Source organism: Chelonoidis abingdonii, chromosome 9 (genome assembly GCF_003597395.2).
Source record: "Chelonoidis abingdonii isolate Lonesome George chromosome 9, CheloAbing_2.0, whole genome shotgun sequence".
NCBI classification, from domain to species: Eukaryota; Metazoa; Chordata; order Testudines; family Testudinidae; genus Chelonoidis; species Chelonoidis abingdonii.
Genome location: NC_133777.1, coordinates 84,381,585 through 84,394,256, shown reverse-complemented (window position 1 = coordinate 84,394,256; position 12,672 = coordinate 84,381,585). Strand labels below are relative to the sequence as shown.

Sequence of the window (12,672 nt, the reverse complement as noted above, 5' to 3'; positions counted from 1 at the left end):
TAGGCCGGGAATGAGAGAAATAGCTGTGTATTTTTTAAAGAAATCTAGGTACTTCTCATAATGTCACTGTTTAAAGTAGCCATTCTAGCAGTAGATTCTAGTCTAATGGAGAGAGAATGGATGCATTGTGATTCTCCTGTCTCATGAGGGTACGTCTATACTACCTGCCGGATCGGCAGGTACTGTTCGATGTGTCAGGGATCAATTTATTGCATCTCGTCTGGATGCGATAAATCGATCTGCTAATCGACGCCCATACTGCACCTCTGCAGGAGGAATAAGTGGAGTCGATGGGGGAGCCGTGGCAGTCGACTTGCTGCCGTGAGGACAGCCAGGTAAGTTGAACGAAGATACTTCGACTTCAGCTAGGCGAATAATGTAGCTGAAGTTGCGTATCTTAGTTTGAACACCCCCCGCCCCACCAGTGTAGACCAGCCCTCATTTAACCATTGTGCTAATGCAGAAGAAGCTGCAGGGACTGGTTTAGAGTAGAGATGGGCAAACCTATTGGTGAACCTCATGTTTTTAGGCTTTGCTCATTTAACAACCTAAACTATTTCCCCCTGTCATCAATGAAAACTTTAATCAAGCCAACCACCTTTTTCCTGCTGAAAAGGAAATCTGTGCTCTCTTTAGGGCTAGAGGAACTCACCCAAAGATAGGCTAGCCCAAGAGGGTACCTGGGGAGACTAATTTTTCATTAGATCATTTTTTTATCTGACTTGGCTCAGACCTTTATTCAGAGTGGGAATGCGCAACCCATAATGTAACTGTCTGAACCAGTGATGTTTGAGTGAGTCTGAAATGCGCTGGCCTGTCCCTGTGCTGGAGTTGGTAGAAGATGGTAGTTCAAACTCTTCAGTGTTCCCCTGAAGGGGTTTATTGCTCCATTGAGTGAGACCGTGGTCTGGATTTTCTGTGATTTTCTTTCTCTGTTCCAGTTAGTGGTGCTTGCTTCCTTCCTTCCTGCTGCAAGAGCAGCCCATTGAGCAGAGCCCACCTAAAACATGTCGGGTGGGGAGGGAGGAAACCTTTAGCCTGTCAGAATGGAGTGGCTTGTACGAAGGCCAATCCCCATCAAGGATTGTCTCCTGCTAGTTTTGGAGGGACGTATTCGCTTTCCTTTGCTGTCACTATTCTGTCTTTCTGTCAATGGGCCAGATCCAGTAACCCTTGCTCTGGCAAAACTTTCAAGGAAGAATTGCCCGAGTTAGGAATGAGTCATATTTTAGTGTTAATGAAAAACAAGTAAACTGATGAGTTACCATGGACCTGACATGCTGACCGCTATCCCTTCATCCAAAAGCTCCAAAGTGCAATTCCTTAAAGGTGGTCTTCAGAAGAAAATTAATGTGGTGGTGCCCCTTTTTTGGTGCTCTAGGACGTATAAAGAAAAGAAAGATTTTGTGACCTTCCTCCTACAATGATTACAGGTTTTTTTTTCTTGTTTTCTTTACAGTGGAAGTATCAGGATTGCCAAATCTGGTTCTCCCTCAGGGCCGGCTTTAGCAAGTGTGGGGCCTGATTTGTACTCAGCCGGTGGTGCTCCGGGTCTTCAGCGGCACTTCGGAGTGAGCCCTTCACTTGCTTTGGGTCTTCGGCGGCACTCAAGGACCCTCTGCCGAAATGCTGCTGAAGACACGGAGCGCTGCCGGGTGAGTAAAAATTAAAAAGGCGCCAGCGTGGGGCCCTCTTAGGGGCCGGTGCGGGGCCCTCTTAGGCGGAGGGCCCAATTCCAGGGAATTGGGCGAATCGGCTTAAAGCCAGCCCTGTTTTCCCTGGTTCTGTTGGAGAGTTTAGTTGACTCAGAAATGTGGGTGGCAGCTCTGTCAGCCTTTACCTGAAGGAGCTGGGACACCTCAACCAAGACAGCTTTTCTCTGAACACCAACCAGTCAAACAATTCCCATCAGAGTATTAGTCAGTTTCAGTAAAACTCACTTCACTTCTCAGTTAGTCAGGTTTCGCTTCCTTGTTCCTCTAGTTCTCCAGTCATGTCCAGTGTCTTCTAGGGGAGCCAAGACCTGAATTCTGAATGTAAAAACAAGCAGAAAATAAGACTCCTGCTGTTCTTCAAAAAAGCCTTTGGAGCCCTCTTTACATATCAAAAATAAAAGCAACACAAATGGATCCCAGTCAAAGTATGTTTTCTTTTGCTAAGCCTTTAAATCTGTGTTCAGTCTGCAACCGTATGCTCAGCATACTTGCTGTGACTCAAATGTCAGGTGTACCTTGTTGTTGCTGGGGCACGAGGCCTTTGATTTGCAGACTTTCTGTCTTTGTCTGATGTGCTTTCCAGTCGTTCCACTGCATGTCTAGCTCTATTTTCTGTTTTTGGAATTCTCAATTGCAGAGATTTCTTTGTACTGCCTTCTTTGTTGTCTGCTATAGCAGGACCATGTTTGTTTGCTCTGTTCCGTAACACCTAAGAAACAGGAGGGCTAGTGTGCTCATTGATGTGCCAGAAAATTCTGGTTCAGAATAAGCCTTGATCTGTATATGGTATCATGCCTGTATTAAGCATGAGAGATTCTTGTCAGACTTCCTGTAGGTCATAGAATCATAGATTACAGTTGGAAGAGACCTCAGCAGGTCATCTAGTCCAACCCCCTGCTCAAAACAGGACCAACCCCAACTAAATCATCCCAGCCAGGGCTTTGTCAAGCCTGACCTTAAAAACCTCTAAGGATGGAGATTCCACCACCTCCCTATGTAACTCAGTCCAGTGCTTCACCACCCTCCTAGTGAAATAGTTTTTTCCCAGTATCCAAACCTAGACCTCTCCCACTGCAACTGAGACCATTTTCTCCTTGTTCTGTTCATCTCTTGCATCGGAGATTCAAGCCTAACTCCATTCCTCTCTTGATACCCCCTTCAGTAGTTGGAGGCTTCTGGTCGAATTCCCCCTCCATGCTTTCTTCTGCAGACTAAACAATCCAGTTCCTCAGCCTTCTCCTCATAAATCATGTTGCCACCCCAATCATTTTTGTTTGGCCCTCGCTGGACTCTCTCCAATTTTGGTCGACATCCGTTCTGTAGTGGGGGGACCAAAACTGGATGCCAATACTCCAGATGTGCCTACCTGTGCTGAAGAGGGGGAATAATTCACCTTCCCTCAATCTGTTGGCATGCTTCTTATACAGCCAATTATTGCTGTAGGTGCCTTCGTGGCAGAAGGACACACCGTTAACTCATATCCAGCTTCTTGTCCACTGTACCCCCAGTCGTTTTTGCAGAATTGCCACTTAGCCAGTTGGTCCCTAGTCTTGTAGCTGCAGTGCATGGGATTCTTCCGTCATAAGTGGAGGACTCTGCCCACTTGTCTTGCTGAACCTCATCAGATTTCTTTTGGCTGAATCTCAATTTATCTAGCGTCACTCTGGACCCTTCCCTACCCTCCAGCATATCTACCTCTCCCTCCAAGTTTAGGTGTTCATCCACGAACTTGTGAGGGGAAATCTTTCCCATCATTCAGATCATTAATGAAGATGTTGAACAAAACCGGTCCAGGACTGACCCCTTGATATTGGCTCCAACTAGACATTGATCTATTGATCACTACCCATCTGAGCCGATGAGCTAGCAGCTTTTACCACTTATACTCATTATCCCAATCCATACTTTAACTTGCTGCAAGAACTACTGTGGAACCTATATTCAAAAAGCTTTGCTGATGTCCAAATTATCACATCCACCACTTTTCCCATATCCACAGAGCCAGTTAGCTCATCATAGAAGGCAATCAGGTTGGTATGGCATGACTTGTCCTGGGTGAATCCATGTTGACTGTTCCTGATCACCTTCCTCTCTGCCAAGTGCTTCAAAATGGATTCCTTGAGGACCTGCTCCATGATTTTTCCAAGGACTGAGGTGAGGCTGACTGGCCTGCAGTTTCCTGGACTCTTCTTCTTCCCTTTCCTAAAGAAGGGCACTACATTAGCCTTTTCCCAATCGTCAGAGACCTCCCCCGATCACCATGAATTTTCAAAGATAATGGCAAATGGCACCGCAATCACATCAGACAACTCCCTCAGCACCCTCAGATACATTAGATCCGGCCCCATAGACTTGTGCTCATTCAGTTTTTCTAAATAGTCCTGAGCCACTTCTTTCTCCAGTGAGGGCTGCTCACTTTCTCCCCATACTGTGCTGCCCAGTGCAGCAGTCTGGGAGCTGACCTTGTCTGTGAAGACTGAGGCACAAAAAGCATTGAGCACTTCAGCTTTTTCCACATCATCTGTCACTAGGTTGCCTCCCCCATTCAGTAAGGGTTTCACACTTTCTCTGACCACCTTCTTGTTGCTAACATACTTGTAGAAACCCTTCTTGTTACCCTTCACATCCCTTAGTAGCTGCAACTCCAGTCGTGTTTTGGCTTTCTTGATTACACCCCTGCATGCTTGAGCAATATTTTTATACTCTTCCCTAGTCATCTGTCCAAGTTTCCCCTTCTTGTAAGCTTCCTTTTTATGTTTAAGCTTACTGAAGATTTCTCTGTTAAGCCAAGCTGGTCGCTTGCCATATTTGCTATTCTTTCTGCATATCGGGATGGTTTGTTCCTTTGCCCTCAATAAGGCTTCTTTAAAATACAGCCAGCTCTCCTGGACTCCTTTCTCCCTCACTTCTCCCGCACATTAGCCTCCCAGGGGATCCTGCCCATCAGAGCCCTGAGGGAGTCAAAGTCTGCTTTTCTGAAGTCCAGGGTCCGCATTCTGCTGCTCTCCTTTCTTCCTTTTGTCAGGATCCTGAACTCAACCATCTCACGTATCTATACCCACCACAAGTACAAAGAGGGATATATCAGCGTAAAGTATCTCTAGTTTGTTGGGAGCAACTTTTCTTATGGCAACTGGCATGATTCTTTCCTATTTCGTTGTACCTTTTATCACCACACTGCCCGACTTTCTAACTGTGCCTGCTATGTGAATGATGAATGGCCAGGTAGCCTTGTAAGATTGTAGGGGTAGTGTGGGCAGGGAGAAGGCAAAAGATCTGCCTGCGTGTGTACATATTTCGGACTCCTAGCTGCTGCATTATATCCATGCTAACTGAGGAACTGTACCTCTTCACACAGGGCGACTATCTGCATAATTAATAAAGAATGGGGTGGATCAGCTGGTTCACCAACAGAAAGCACAGACTATCAGCAAGTTTTCCTCAATGGTTTTGTTCTTAAAGTTTTCAAGAGAATCATTATTGCCAAAGAGTGCAGAAAATGGTCTTACAACTGTGGAAAACAAAGAGGGACAACCCCAATCTGGGTCCATTTCCAGCCCGCTTTTCTCTCACCTCCCATATAATTCGCAGGTGGCACTGTTTTATGGCATTTCTTGTACATGGCCAGGGAGATGGCTAGTCCCCAAAGTTGCTTGCGTACTCTGCTCAGTGTGCTCTGTCTTGTATGTTCACAATACCTAAGCAGGGAGTTAACTAGTCCATTCTGGATGGGATTCCACCTGGGGCTTGACACTCTCAGACAAATGCTGGGCTTTTTTATTCTTTCTGCTTTCTTGACTCTTTAAGTGCTCAGCACTCTGTTCCTGGTTGGTAAGGAGTGAGTTGAGTCACTGCCCGGAGTGGTAGGTCAGTATTTAAGTGCTCAATGCATAAACATTATTGTTTGTGTTCTAATAGTGCCTTGAGGCCTGTACATGTGTGGTGCTCTACCTCCATAAAGAAAGAGACATCTCTGCCCCAAGGAGCTTACAATTTAAGCCTAAGGCAAGAGATGCATACAAGAAACATGCAGGGGGAGGAGAAGGTAACAATGAGGCAGTTGTGATCAATGTGGCAATCAGCAGTCACCGCACACATCTGGCTAACCACTGAGTGTTCTGTGGGTACACAGCAGAAGGGGGTTTTTTGGGGGAGATTTGAAGGACAGTTTTGTGTATACAGCTCCTCGTAAAATTCCACAGCAGTTCATTTCCACTTCAATTACAGATCTAGCAGGAGAAGTCTCTATATCCTACCACTTTGTTTAAAGCTCAATGCTGGAATTTTCTGTTTTTTCCTGGGACCTCTGCCCTAAGGAAATCTTGGTGTGCAAGTGCAGAAGGCTGAAAAAAGGGAAAGTTCAATTTTTGCTCCATTTCTCCTGTTTAAATATTTGTATTCCTGCCTTTCTGCTGGAAAAAATGAACCTTGTTGTGGAAAGTTATCCTCTTGCTGGCCATCCCATGGTCATTCCTGTCCAGCAGTGGCAGTGTGCCTGTCCTGGCTTGCTGAATTTCTAGCAGCATCTATTACCTTCATTACTGAGACATCACTGATCGGAGGTTTGCTTCTACTTCCATGGGTATGCATTGCTGTTCTGGCCTCTTCCCTTCCACCTCAGACACGGACAGTGCACTGGTCTGTTGAAAGTCTCTGGTGTTTGGATTTCATAATGTCCAAATTTAATTTTTTTTTTCCGGCTCTTCCCTTTGTTACAGTAAAGCGCTCCACTGTAGGATCCGTTAAAGATGGCTGGATTCAGCTGGAGCCTAATCTTATTTTCATGGATGAGCACTCCATTCATGATGAGCCGCTTGCTTTGATTAGTGATCTGATGACAGGCATGACCTTGGACTTCGTTTATATTAGAGACGCTTGGTTATTTCAGTTGCATTTAGTAATCCCTCTTGATGCATGTCCTCCCAAATCCTCATGTGCTCCCCAGGCAGACCAGAGCACATCTTACCTGAGTAGCAAGAAACAGTAGAGCCGTGAATGATACCAATCATAAAATCTCAGGATCAGGTTCTCAGTTTGGCAGTCCCCCTTTCCTCTGTCTTACAGCTTTGTTTGGGAGACCACTGCCAGCGGAGCTGTGGCATGGTTTATTCTGCTTTTGTACATAAGACACAGGCATCTAACACAAATTCCTAATTGGATCATCCCATTTTATTTCCATATCATACATAACCCAATAGGGAAGGGTTGTGAGGACAGATCTAGGCCTGGGCTTTCATACTCACGCCATTAGTGAGAATGCTACTATGGGAATTACATCTACCACATCTGTCTCCAGAACAGTGGGCTGGGTCCAGTTCCTGTTGAAGTCAATGACAAAACTCCCAAAGAGAGCGATGGAAGTAGTGAAGGGACCATTGGTTGCATCATCACTCAGAGGCAGCTTGAGGGGGACAGAGGACCTAAAGTAGGAGACACTCGGGTAAAGCCAGACAATCATTGGATTTAAGGCCTGATCCTATGAAGTGCTGAGCACCCTTAACTCCCACTGAGGTCAAGTTGAAGTTGAGGTCCGCACTTCCCAGTAGTCACTCAGCACCTTGCAGCCGAATTCTGCCTTCATGCCTTGTGCGTCCCACAGTGATATCAGCTGGGTTGCAAAGGACATAAAAATGAGCAGAATCTGGCCCCGAGAACCCCACTTCAGCATTCCAATGCGGCTGCTGTGTTAGCAGAGGCTTCCAGTTTCCCCATCTCTTGGAAAATAATTTTTAGGGATTTCAGGTTCTCGTGCCAGAGGGATCTGTGGCCTGTCAAAAGACATTGGATATTTAACAGGCAAAACTAAGGCCAAAAGAGTTCAGCTTATTCCCCAGCTAATGTTTCCAGTCACACAGATATTTCCACTTTATTGGACAGTTGCTCTATTCTAAATGGCTGTTTACTTTACCAGGCAGTTAATGGATCTGAGAGACTTTGAATCAGTTGCAGCCTAGACTCTCCCTCCTAGAAACCTGACTCCAGCTCTGTGTGTGAGTATCTACCAACACAACACCTCCTTGGCCCAGTGTTCTTATCTTCACCTAGGGTGACCAGATGTCCTGATAAAATCAGGACTATCCCGATACTTAGGCGTTTGTCCTGCGTCCTGACCAATGTTTGATCAGGACGCAATTTTCCTGATACTTCGCAGTGACCCCCCACTCCCAATGTGTCCCGATATTTTCTTCCTCTCATCTGGTCACCCTATCTTTACTCCCAGCCTTCTCCATGGAGCCAATGATTATTAAAAGGCCAAGTCCCCTTATGGGGTGACCCATTGTTCAGCCATTTCATTCAAGACCCCCCCCCCTTTGTGATAACTGCATCTGAGAGTCTTCTGTTGAAGTGCATAGCTGCAGGCCATGGGAGTACAGGCCTCATTATGTTTCATGTCAGATTTCAATGGTATCAGTGGCTAATTATGAATTATTGTTAAAAGGACAATTTCAAGGTACAGTGTGTGCCCTCCCCTCCCCCGCCATTTTCTTTCTTCCTTCCTTGGGAATCTGAAAAGGAACCAGTCTTCTTCCTAACCCACCATCATGCACGAACCAGTTATTGTAGAGTTGCCCTTCGGTGCAGTGCTTTTGCTGCCGTCCCAAGGAAAAATCCATGGTGGGAGAAAGCAAATGAAAATCCCCAAACAACTTTGAAGACAGGGCTTGCTAGAACAATTTTTTCCTTTGAGGGGAGAGGTTAGCAACCTCATGGGAAAAGCAGGGGAGGTCCCACCTTTCCCCATTGCCCCAGATGCAGAGACTTACACGATTTACTTGGAAAGCAGGCACCATGCCATCGTCTATCTAGGTCTCCATATAAAGGGTCTATTTCACTAAGATGTCCTGTTGGTGCTCTCTCTTCCTTTGACAGCCTGGCCCCCAGCCTGCAGTCACACATTAGCAGTAATTCTGCCAGAGCTGATGTCCATCAATTAGTCACTGCCATCCTTCAAATCCCTGCAAGGTCCCGAAGGAGCATGACCTAGAATGAAGCTGCTGCCTTGTTCCACTGTGTGGCCCCACAAGAGCGTTCAAGCTTGGAGAGCAAGGAGAGAGGTGTCACTTCCCTCCCACAGGTATACAGCACCTTATGCCTGGCCTCCCATTCCTTTGCTTCCCTCGTTGTGTAACAGAGAGAGCAGCGCCCATAGTTAATATTTCATCCATTTGGTCTAGAAAAAAGAAGTTTGCAAAATTTCTTCCTAAGAGAAGCGGGTGAACTCTGCATAGAGGTAAAATGAATTCATGTGTTCAGTCAGTCAAAGGTTAGGCAAACCAGCCTTGACAATATCCTTTAGATGCAAAATCATGCAAATCGTTAACATTAACTCAAATGCACACTCCTTGCTGCAGAGATGTCCTAGGAACTGGGTTAGGACTAGAAGTTATAGATCTAAAACCAGTAATGTAGGAGTCCACACAAAGAGATCTACCACCTTTGTGAAATGACCTTGTATTTGCACCAGAAGCAAAGCCCCTGGGACTTCAAAGAAGCCAGAATGTGAATTCCAAGTCTTCACTCCATGGCACAGTCAGATGACTCCAACTAGAACACCAGCTCGAAACCCTCTTCAGCTTTACACCAGCTCAGATCTGGATCCAAACACTGCAGCCAGCCTCAGCTCTGCCTGTGAGGAAAGTAAATTCTGCAGACACGTGATGACGCGCCATGTTCTGCAGGAATGGGTTTATTTCACAGCTTTAAAGTGTTCAGCTCTCTCTCTTTTCATCAGCTCCTTGTAGTGTTTGTGTTTGTGGAGTATTTAGTGTGTGTCCTTCCGTGGCAGTTCGGCCTGGGCAAGGACAATGGCAGCAGGCCCTAAGTGGCATGGCTTTGCTCCACACACTAGCAAAGCCAGCAGCTGTATATTCGCCTGGTTTGCAATACAGTATAGTCAGCGACGTTGACTTAGAATACCACAGAGTGCTTCCCTTAAATCTGGGCTAGATTATGTTAATTAATCCTCATGCCTCAAAGTCGCTTTCCATTGGTTTATCCGCAGTAGATTTCAATAATTTTCCAAATTCAGAGAGGTTAAACTACCTGGCCTACATTCTCTTGGATCTTGTCCATGCTTTTCAGGAATAACAGCGGTTAGGTCATGGCAGTTGTGAATGTTCTTTCTAGTCTCCACTCGCTGAGTCTGAAAATCCTAGAAGACCGCATCTCAATGGGAGTTCTGTCTATGGAGCGGCTGGAGGAGTTGGGACATCCCTGGGCCAGAATAGCAAAATTCAGATGTGAACATGAACTTTTGCAAGGTTTGTGTAAGAGGATAGCAGAAGGTTTCAGACCCTCTGCTCTGCTCTCCCATCAAGTCACTGTTATGTTGTATAGGAGCAAAACTTGTGCCCTGCTCCTTGATATGGTTCTCCTGCATAGGCCAGGAAGGAGGATTTTAGAGTGGCCATTCTGGAAGTGCATATCCCCAGTGTGTGGGAGAGCCAAGTTCCCCACGGGATTCCTGCATCAGGGTGCCCGGGGGAGGTAGTTTGGATCACCCGACTCTCCCCTCAACTGCAGAAGAGGGGGCCTATGGCTGTGGAGGCTATTCTAGTTACTGGTCTCTGCAGAGTGCCCCATAGTCTTCGGGCGAGAATTCCTCCAACATTGCTCTGTGGAAATCCCCACTGTCCAGCATGGTTACTTAGCCAGGGCACTAGCTGATGATTTACCCTACTGTCTAGCTGAAATGAGTGGCTTCCTGCTTTACTTTATTTTGTAGCTACTGGCATCACATTTTCTTTAAAGAAACCCCAGTGTTCCATATGACTAGGGGACAATGAAGCTTAGTTAACTTACTAAGACTGAGCTAAGATTAATATTTTGAGAAGGGCTGGTTGAAAAATGGTATTTTCCACGAAAAGGTTTTGTTTATTTCCAAATTTCTCATGAAAACTTTTGATTTTTCATCTAAATGAAAAACTTTGTTTCCTGTTCCCCTCTTTCTCCTTTCTCTTCATTTCACCCTTTTATTCCACTAGGAAGGAAGGTGGGGGAGAAAGAGAAAGGTACAGCACTACCAAATCCCCTGAACTAAAAGCCCAAATGCTTTTGATTATATTTGAAAAAAAAAATGTAAAACCTTCCATGGAACAAAATTTTCCATAGCTTGAAAAGTCTTTTATTGTCGTGGACAAAACTTTATGATGAATAAATTTCAACTAGCTCTAATTGTGAGTCATTTGTTTCTGATCCATGTATTTATCTGAACATATTTACTCAAATCTTTGCATGGCAGATAATAAAGTTCTGCTTTTTTTCTTTGAAAAGGTGGCTTCATTTAAATTAATGCATTTCTGTCATTACCACAAAATATTCACTTGAAAATAAAATTAAAAGTTTGCTCCACAAGCATGAATGGCCTGGATCATATGGAGAGTTTACTGTACATTTCTACAAAACTCTTAGTACAAATCCAGATCTTAACCCCTGTCCAGAACAGTGCATTATTTGAATAACTTACTATCACCTCTACATACCCAGTGCTGCTGACACATCCTACACATGACTAACTAAGAACCATGTCTTTAAGGAAAAAATTTTAAACCTTTATTTTAGAATCAAATGATTAGAGAGCCCAATTATTCTCTGGAATAATTTGTATTTGTTATTAGTTCTTTATAAAAGATGCCATGGAACCATAAATATGAAGGCATTTCTCTTGTGTCTTTAATGCCGTCCTTAATTACTGGTAGTCTGGTTGTGTACATCTGCTAGGTTGGGGGTAACTGTGGGAAAGGGTCTTGGAATGCATATTGGCATTGTGAAATTTGCATTGTGTGCTGCTCTTACTCCAAGCTTCTTTTGCCTACAAGGAAACTTGTTGCATTCTGAAGGTAACAAAGAGAATATAAACTGCCCAATCTGATCCATTCCAACTCTGAGTCTAAAGCTACCTCCTGGAGGGATTTCTCAATAGATCAGTACATAGATAACAATAGTTCCATGCAAAAAAACCCACTGTACCATGACAATTTTTCCTTGTCCAAAAAAGCCTGTCTTCACTTTATAATGTGTTACTCCAAAAATTGCATGTTAAGCTTCTGTGTAAATCTTTCTGCATTTGGTAATTAGCTGCCATAAGCCACTGCCAAAACACAGTAGCACAATGGATTTTAGGAAACTTTGCTGAAACACAGTTAAAAAGACATTTTATTTGCTTTGTTTCCTCTGTGGGAAATATAGGAAAAGCCCACTTATGAATATTTCAAAACTTAATGCTCAGCCTATGTAAATAGCCTTAAGGTCAGAGAAATATCATATGGGATAGTACACTGAAGAAATTAAAAAAAAAAGATTGATTAAATATGCTCATGTTTTTATGTTTATCAGGGAGGACTACAGTGCACAGATTTTTGGCTCTGATCATTGAAGAAGCTGGGATGTGGATACAAGCTCTCACAGTGTTTGGAAGGGAGTCCAGGGAGATAATAGGTGCCAGAGTTCTAGGGCAGGCAAAATTACAATATTTTGAGATGCTGGGTTGTTTTGATGTTGGGGTACAATGGGAGGTGAGATGAGTAATGTAATTCTCTAAAATGGAGAATGTAAGTGTACTTTTGTCTGACATTTTACAAGGAATGTGAAGGTTGGAATGTCAACCTCTTGCAGTCTATTGTTGAATGAACTAAGATTCTTCCTCATTTTTTTTATTTTTGGATATTTTTGCTTGATTTTGATTTTTTACTCTTTGATCTAGATGTGCAATCACTGTCCTGTTTGAAAGGAACTTCCCCAAAGCCAGCCATATGAAACATTTCCTATTTTTAACAATTAAAAATGTGAGAAGGCAAATTTTGGAAATCATAGAAGTAGAGTGTTGAGTATTAAATCTTTTCCCCACAAACCAGAACTTCCATATTGTTATTTAGGATTATATGCTGCATCTACATAATCATGAGTAAATTTCAGATGTACATGGAAACAAAGAAGTGGCCTATGAAATCCTTAATTA

At 44.1% G+C, this 12,672-nt stretch overlaps 1 long non-coding RNA gene across 3 annotated transcripts in view; it reads left to right on the top strand.

Annotated features, from left to right (window-relative positions):
• The first annotated feature begins 5,011 nt into the window (after positions 1-5,011).
• The window catches only part of LOC142047338 (uncharacterized), a 41,055-nt gene continuing 33,394 nt past the window's right edge, over positions 5,012-12,672 (top strand). For 2 of the 3 annotated variants that reach the window (XR_012656583.1, XR_012656585.1), the window contains exons 1-2: positions 5,012-5,074; positions 7,627-7,705. This is a non-coding gene — a long non-coding RNA (uncharacterized LOC142047338). Of the gene's footprint in view, positions 5,075-7,626; positions 7,706-9,180; positions 10,817-12,672 lie in introns of those variants that run through there. The other variant, XR_012656584.1, reaches the window with a different exon arrangement.